The sequence below is a fragment of the Salmo trutta genome, chromosome 11, assembly GCF_901001165.1.
Source record: "Salmo trutta chromosome 11, fSalTru1.1, whole genome shotgun sequence".
NCBI lineage: Eukaryota > Metazoa > Chordata > Actinopteri > Salmoniformes > Salmonidae > Salmo > Salmo trutta.
The window spans coordinates 7,051,090-7,059,595 of record NC_042967.1 but is presented as its reverse complement, the minus strand read 5'-3'; the positions used below and the strand labels follow the sequence as shown (position 1 = coordinate 7,059,595).

The window sequence follows — 8,506 nt, the reverse complement described above, 5'->3', positions numbered from 1 at the left end:
GGGTTCTTCGGCTGTCCCCATAGGAAAATCCTTTTTGGTTCCAGGTAGAACCCTTTTGGGTTCAATGTAGAATCCCTCTGTGGAAAGGGTTCTACATCGAACCCAAAAAGGTTTTACCTGAAAGCAAAAGGGTTTTACCTGGAACTAAAAAGGGTTCTTCAAAGGGTTTTCCTATGGGACTGTTGTAGAACCCTTTTAGGTTCTAAATAGCACCTTTTTTGAGAAGCATCCAACTGCAGATTATGCACGCTGACGCCACCTGGTCTGCGAACCGCAAAGCGCATGGTATTTTAATGTCTCAGTTGGCACACAACCTGAACTCTCAACATGTTCCAGGGAGTCAGTGTGCTACGCACATATACATCGGTAATCAGGCAAATTAAATAAATGTATTATGGATATTATGGATTTAACATGACTGGGAATACAGATATGCATCTGTTGGTCACAGATACCTTTGAAAAAAACACAATTTGCCTCATGCAGCGCGATACATCTCCTTCGCAAAGAGTTGATCAGGCTGTTGATTGTGGCCTGTGGAATGTTGTCAGTGGACACGTGTGCCGAATACAACAGTGAAATGCTTACTTACAGGCTCTAACCAATAGTGCAAAATAGGTATTAGGTGAACAATAGGTAAGTAAAGAAATAAAAACAACAGTAAAAAGACAGTGAAAAACAGTTGCGAGGCTATATACAGTAGCGAGGCTATGAAAGTAGTGAGGCTACATACAGACACCTATTAATTAGGTCTGTTCAGAGAACAGTCTATGACTGGGGTGGCTGGGGTCTTTGACAATTTTTAGGGCCTTCCTCTGACACCCTGGTATGGCAAGGCACTACAGAGGGTAGAGGTCCTGGATGGCAGGCATCTTAGCCCCAGTGATGTACTGGGCCGTACGCACTACCCTCTGTAGTGCCTTGCAGTCGGAGGCCGAGCAATTGCCGTACCAGGCAGTGATGCAACAAGTCAGGATGCTCTCGATGTTGCAGCTGTAGAACCTTTTGAGGATCTCAGGACCCATGACAAATATTTTTAGTTTCCTGAGGGGGAATAGGCTTTGTCGTGCCCTCTTCACGACTGTCTTGGTGTGTTTGGACCATTCTAGTTTGATGGTGATGTGGACACCAAGGAACTTGAAGCTCTCAACCTGCTCCACTACAGCCGCGTCGATAAGAATGGGGGCGTACTCGGTCCTCCTTTTCCTGTAGTCCACAATCATCTCCTGTTCTCTGTTTGAATAGTGTTTCATTTAAGGAAATTCGCTGTTTTGCCCCGGGGCCCAAAATCCGGCCCTGCTAGTTCATCTCTTCCTCATTCATCCTTTGTCCATGTCTTCTTTATCTTTGGGTGGCATCCCCACATCTACTGTAATCTTTGTGAACAGGTCATGCTTTTCAACTGCGACAACTTCGCACTCGAGAGAGTTGAGGCCATCAGTATCCATCGTCTTTAACATATGAGCTATTCTCTTGAACCTGCAGGGCAAAATAATCAACTGTCATCAACATTTGGAGTATAGTTAGGGAACAGGTGGTAGTTCAAAACTTGAGGGGGAACCGCGTGGTTGTTCTAAAGCTTTACCTCTGAGGATTGTCGTTGTTATTTTTGTCTCTTTCGTGATGGATCATCCGGCATTTTCCGACTACGCCGTCCGGACGAGAGATGGACATTCCTCTCTTATTCACCCTATGGAAATAAGACCAGTGAAAGGAATTTGATTAAATTGATTTTAAAAGGGAAAAAAAACACCCTTTTTTAAAACAAAATGCATCCTCCAGCACCACCGCAATGTCAACATAACATGAGACAACGGCAGGTTTCTATGTTTTGTAGTCGAAAAGATAAGTGTTAAGTGAAAGATGTGTTTCCGATGACATCACCCCGAGATACTGATGACATCATCCAGTGTGCATCATGTGATTTTTATGAACAGGCAAAAGTTAGTAAGATCAAGAGTTACGATGTGGTACATGTTTATGAGGTTAAACATTTTCTTACCTGTTGAAAATGTCATCATCTTCACCACCCCAGCCCCAGTAGCTGCTCGGAAAGCCGTTGATTTTCACGATGCTGCTCCTTACTCATCGATGGGACACCGCCAAAGTACTGATTATAGGGTAAACTATGGATGAGACGAAGACAATCAAAAAATCGATATGCTCAATCAGATATACAGATATGCTAGCTATACTAGCAGCTGTGATAGCCAAGTGGTTGAGGCGTTGGACTTGATGGGCTCTCCCTTGGTGATCCACTGCAGCTCAGTGAGTAGATCATGGAGCTTGCAATGTCAGAATAGTGGGTTGGATTCCTGGGGCCAACAAAATCTATGCATGCATGACTAAGTCACTTTGGATAAAAGTGTTTGCTAAATGTCCTATATTATGATATATTATAGTTTCCTGTTCTGTCGTGCTGTGCCTCCGAAGGTATGAATGGAAGAAGTTTCAGGGATGTATTCAATCCGTAGTGCTAAAGTTCTGCACTGTAGCCAGAATTACATTTAAAAGCAATGTTCCTGTGTTAGTGGAGACTGCATTCACGGTAAACGCTGCATATGTCGGCTCAATAGGAAAATACCTTTACATTTAAATCGCGCAATCTCTAACGCTTCAGCGATACAGATTGAATCGAGACCTTAGAGTCCTTTTCCCCTGGGTAATACAGTAGGTATGAGGAAACATTAACAACCACTCGGGCATTTACCATAATCACAGCAATGAGTCAGAATTTAATCATTTAAAGTGATAGTTCACTCCAAAATAAAGGTTGAGGTCTACATCGTACTGTGGCACTGCAATAGGACATCACACGTACTTGAAGCCATACATACAGACAGGTGTCTGGGCTGGCTGAAGCATTTGTAGGGGTTGCGGTCATCCATGGGGATGATGTCCACGTCACTGAACACAAAGCAGTCGTAGTCATACTCTTTCAGGGCCCTTTCAGCTTGGCTCTGTTGAACATGTTCTCTCCATCCTAATAAAGGTAAAAGGCATCCTCAAGATGAAGATTAAACATCTTACTGTAAACCAATCAAATGTATATATAAAGCCCTTTTTAATTCAGTAGATGTCACAAAGTGCTATATAGAAACCCAGCCTAAAACCCCAAACAGCAAGCAATGCAGATGTAGAAGCACGCTGGCTAGGAAAAACTCTCTAAAATAGCAGGAACCTAGAGAGGAACCAGACTCTACGTCATTTAAGGGCCATATTTCTGGAAACACATTAGGCCTAATTCGGGTCTTAATAGCATGCTGAATGAATTATCTTCATTGTAATAGCTATTTAGTGCAGGACTAGGCTTAATCTGTTTCCTGGAAACAGGCCCTAAGTGTTTCATTCAAGTGTTTAAATGTAAGTGTTAAATTTAAGTTTTACATTTCCAAATGTGTGTTGTACTGTACCTGATTGATAACATAGATGCCATAGTCCAGCTGTTGGCGCTGTAAGACAGGATGGAGGTAGTGGAGCCAGAACTTGAGGTGCTCTTCACGATGGCAGAAGGGGATGATTAGAGCAACCTTCTGGAGGGTGATGCAGTCATGTGGTTTGTAGCGACCTCCTTCCTGCAGACCTGGGTTCTCCTTCCTCACTGTGTCCAAGCTGACAGGCGTAGAGAACTCCACCCTGAGAGGCCCCACTGCAGATCAGGAGAAAAGTGACGTTAAATGAACTTAATCTATTCATGTGGCGACTTGATGCCTTTAGACATTGTATCAGTACTATTGGTATTGATAGAGAATTGTATTTATTGTTTTCCATGTGCCAAGAAGTGGAGAGTGACCTGGGCATTTTGTGAATTCCTCGGTCACAAGGGGGGTCTAGTGGGTTTTGGTCTCTGTAGTTTCTGAAAAATAAAATGTTAAATTGGTTCAGGTGCTGGACAAAAGAAAATGGGAATAAAATAATGACTTGCAAAAGTGTTATTTAGACCCCTGGGATTTCTTCAAATGTTATTGTGTTAAAAAGTGAGATTAAAATGGATTTAATTGACATTTGTTGTCAAATGTACACAAAATACTCTGTAATGTCAAAGCGGAATTATTATGAATTTGCTGAACATAAATGTAATAATGTTTGTGTATGGTTCATGATTGTTGGAGAATGTAGTTCTTATCGACTTACACAAATCCACAAGGAGTCAGAAGACACTTTATTTATTTAAGCAAGTCAGCCATATTAGGTGTAGCGGTGGGAAGGATTCACTCCATGTTGCTGAAAGGAAAGCTCTGCTGTTGGGACAGCTTTATGTAGACCCTAACAGTTTATGCGCACTCTGTCACCCTTATAGTGCAATTAATGTATAGTTTAGTGTTGTGTTGTGTAGTGGCTTTGCTAGCATGCGTAAAAAAAAAAATGGCTGAGTTTGCCCCACCAACTGGTCAGACTCGGAAGGCGAGCACACCATCCACCGCTTCCGAGCATATTACTCGCCAATGTCCAATCTCTAGATACAAGGTGGACGAAATTAGGGCACGAGTTACCTTCCAGAGAGACATCAGAGATTGTAACATTCTCTGTTTCACGGAAACATGGCTCACTCGGGATACATTGTCAGAGTCGGTACAGCCACCCGATTTCTTCACGCATCACACCGACAGAAACAAACATCTCTCTGTAAGAAGAAGGGCAGGGGTGTATGCCTTATGATTAACGACTCATGGTGTGATCACAACAACATACAGGAACTCAAGTCCTTTTGTTCACCTGATCTAGAATTCTTACAATCAAATCCCGACCGCATTATCTTCCAAGAGAATTCTCTTCGATTATAGTCACAGCCGTGTATATTCCCCCCAAGCAGATACCTCGCCTGCCCTGAAAGAACTTCACTGGACTCTATGTAAACTGGAAATCATACATCCTGAGGCTGCATTTATTGTAGCTGGGGATTTTAACAAAGCTAACCTAAGATCAATACATATCAATACATATCAGAATATCGACATGAGCTGGCAGAATTCTGGATCATTGATACTCAAACTTCTGCGATGCATACAAAGCCCTCCCGCGCCCTGCCTTCGGCAAATCTGACCATGAATCCAGTTTGATGCTCCCAGCCTATAGACAGAAAATAAAACAGGAAACGCCCGTGCTTAGATCAATACAACGCTGGTCTGACCAATCAGATTCCACGCTTCAAGATTGCTTCGACCACGTGGACTGGGATATGTTCCGGATAGCCTCAGACAACAACATTGATGTATACGCTGACTCGGCGAGCGAGTTTATTAGCAAGTGCATCGCAGATGTTGTACCCGCTGTGACTATTAAAACCTTCCTTAACCAGAAACCGTGGATTAATGGCAGCATTCGCGGAAAACTGAAAGCGCCAACCACCGCTTTTAATCATGGCAAGGCGACCGGAAACATGACCGAATACAAACAGTGCAGTTATTCCCTCCGCAAGGCAATCAAACAAGCAAAGAGTCAGTATAGAGACAAAGAGTCGCAATTCAATGGCTAAAACACGAGATGTATGTGGCAGGGAGTCAATCACAGATTACAAAAAGAAGACCAGCCCCGTCGCGGACATTGACGTCATGCTGCCAGACAAATTAAACAACTTCTTTGCTCGCTTTGAGGACAATACAATGCCACTGACACGGCCCGCTACCGAAGCCTGTGGGCTCTCCTTCTCCATGGCCAACGTGAGTAAAACATTTAAACGTGTTAACCCTTGCAAGGCCCAGACGGCATCCCTAGCCGCGTCCTCAGAGCATGCGCAGACCAGCTGGCTGGTATGTTTACGGACATATTCAACCAATCCCTATCCCAGTCTGTTGTCCCCACATGCTTCAAGATGGCCACCATTGTTCCTGTTCCAAAGAAAGCTAGGGTAACTGAACTAAATGAACATCCCCCCATTGCACTCACTTCTGTCATCATGAAGTGCGTTGAGAGACTAGTCAAGGATCATATCACCTCCACCCTACCTGATACCCTAGACCCACTCCAATTTGCTTACCGCCCCAATAGGTCTACTGACGATGCAATCACATTCACACTGCACACTGCCCTATCCCATCTGGACAAGAGGAATACCTATGTTAGAATGATGTTCATTGACTACAGCTCAGCATTTAACACAATAGTACCCTCCAAACTCGTCATTAAGCTCGAGACCCTGGCTCTCAACCCTGCCCTGTGCAACTGGGTCCTGGACTTTCTGACGGGCTGCCCCCAGGTGGTGAAGGTAGGAAACAATATCTCCCCTACCGCTGAGCCTCAACACTGGAGCCCCACAAGGGTGCGTTCACAGCCCTCTCCTGTACTCCCTGTTCACCCATGACTGCGTGGCCATGCATGCCTCCAACTCAATCACCAAGTTCGCAGACAACACTACAGTGGTAGGCTTAATTACCAACAACGATGAGATGTCCTACAGGGAAGAGGTGAGGGCCCTCGGAGTGTGCTGTCAGGAAAATAATCTCTCACTCAATGTCAACAAAACAAAGGAGATGATCGTGGACTACAGGAAACAGCAGAGGGAGCACCCCCCCATCCACATCGACGGGACAGTAGTGGAGAAGGTAGAAAGTTTTAAGTTCCTCAGCGTTAACACATCACAGACAAACTGAAATGATCCACCCACACAGACAGCGTGGTGAAGAAGGCGCAACAGTGCCTCTTCAAACTCAGGAGGCTGAAGAAATTTGGCTTGTCATCTAAAACACTCACAAACTTTTACAGATGTACAATCGAGAGCATCCTGTCGGGTTGTATCACCGCCTGGTGTGGCAATTGCACCGCCCTCAACCGCAAGGCTCTCCAGAGGGTAGCGCGGTCTGCACAATGCATCACCAGGGGCAAACTACCTGCCCTCCAGGATACCTACAGCACCCGATGTCACAGGAAGGCCAAAAAGATCATCAAGGAGAACAACCACCCGAGCCACAGCCTGTTCACCACGCTATCATCCGAAGGCGAGGTCAGTACAGGTGCATCAAAACTGGGACAGAGAGACTGAAAAACAGCTTCTATCTCAAGGCCATCAGACTGTTAAACAGCCATCACTAACATAGAGAGGCTGCTGCCAACATACAGACTCAAATCTCTGGCCACTTAAATAAATGGACTTAATAAAGGTATCACTAATCACTTTAAATAACGCCACTTTAATAATGTTTACATATCTTACATTACTCATCTCATATGTATATACTGTATTCTATACCATCTACCGCATCTTACCTATGCCGCACGCCATCGCTCATCCATATATTTATATGTACATATTCTATTCATCCCTTTACATCTGTGTGTATAAAGTAGTTGTAATTTGTTAGATTACTTGTTAGATATTACTGCATAGTCGGAACAAGAAGCACAAGCACTTCGCTACACTCGCATTAACATCCGCTAAACATGTGTATGTGACCAATAAAATTAGATTTTGATTTGAAGATTTACATGCTAAAATCGCCACTGCGTATTTGTACATTTTGAAGTGATAAAGTGTTGATTATTTGAAGTGAAGTGTTTAAACTTGTTTTAATTGTTAAACTATTCTTCAAAATGAACTAGCGTCTAATGAACTAATGGTGTTTAATCACATATCACAATCCTGCAATAAAGAGGGGAAGGGTTTCTGTCCGTAATGTGTCTGTGTTTCTGTGATATTCTTAAATGAATATTTCCTTGTTGTCTAGCTGTAAGATCTCCGATCTCTTTTATTTGATTGTCACTCTGTCTCAGTTTATCAGCTATCTGAATCTATTTAGCTGCTTGTCATATGGCATGCATCACCAATGCAGCCACAGGCCTACAGTATGATGGCATTACTGGCCTGATGGTCATCTATCATCTGAAGCAGAGAATAGCTACAGTGCATTCGGAAAGTATTCAGACCCGTTGACTTCTTCCACATTTTGTTACGTTACAGCCTCATTCTAAAATTTATTAAATTGTTCCCCCCCCCCCTCATCAATCTACACACTATACCCCATAATGACAAAGCAAAAACAGGTTTTTAGAAATCTTTGCAAAATGTATGTTAAAAAACAACGGAAATAACACATTTATGTTTTTTTTTCTCTGACATGCACTGTCAGCTGTGGGACCTTATATAGACAGGTGTGTGCATTTCCAAATCATGTCCAATCAATTGAATTTACCACATGTGGACTCCATTCAAGTTGTAGACACATGTCAAGTATGATCAATGGAATATGGGGAGGGTTCTTAAAATGTAACATCCAATCAAAATCTTGTCAAAGGACCATTCAAACCGTTTTTTTTACAAAATTCTCCAGACCTCCAAGGGTGGCGTGACAACAACATGATTTTGGAGGTATGGTAACGTGAAATTAACGCATGGGTAACCTGAGAGTCATGATGTTACATCATTCATACCTGTTAGTCATACCAATTTCACAATGTATGTATTTAATGTACTTCTACAATGTGAGTTAAGAAATATAACGCTATGATCAAATCATTTCATCAACAATAGCCTTTTAGCTTACTATGCCATACATGTGCCATGAAACGACGT

The 8,506-nt window shown here is 43.1% G+C and overlaps 1 pseudogene; it reads right to left on the bottom strand.

Moving 5' to 3' along the window:
• Nucleotides 1-1,325: 1,325 nt before the first annotated feature.
• On the bottom strand, nt 1,326-7,219 carry LOC115201993 (beta-1,4-galactosyltransferase 1-like; annotated as a pseudogene).
• Nucleotides 7,220-8,506: the final 1,287 nt, after the last annotated feature.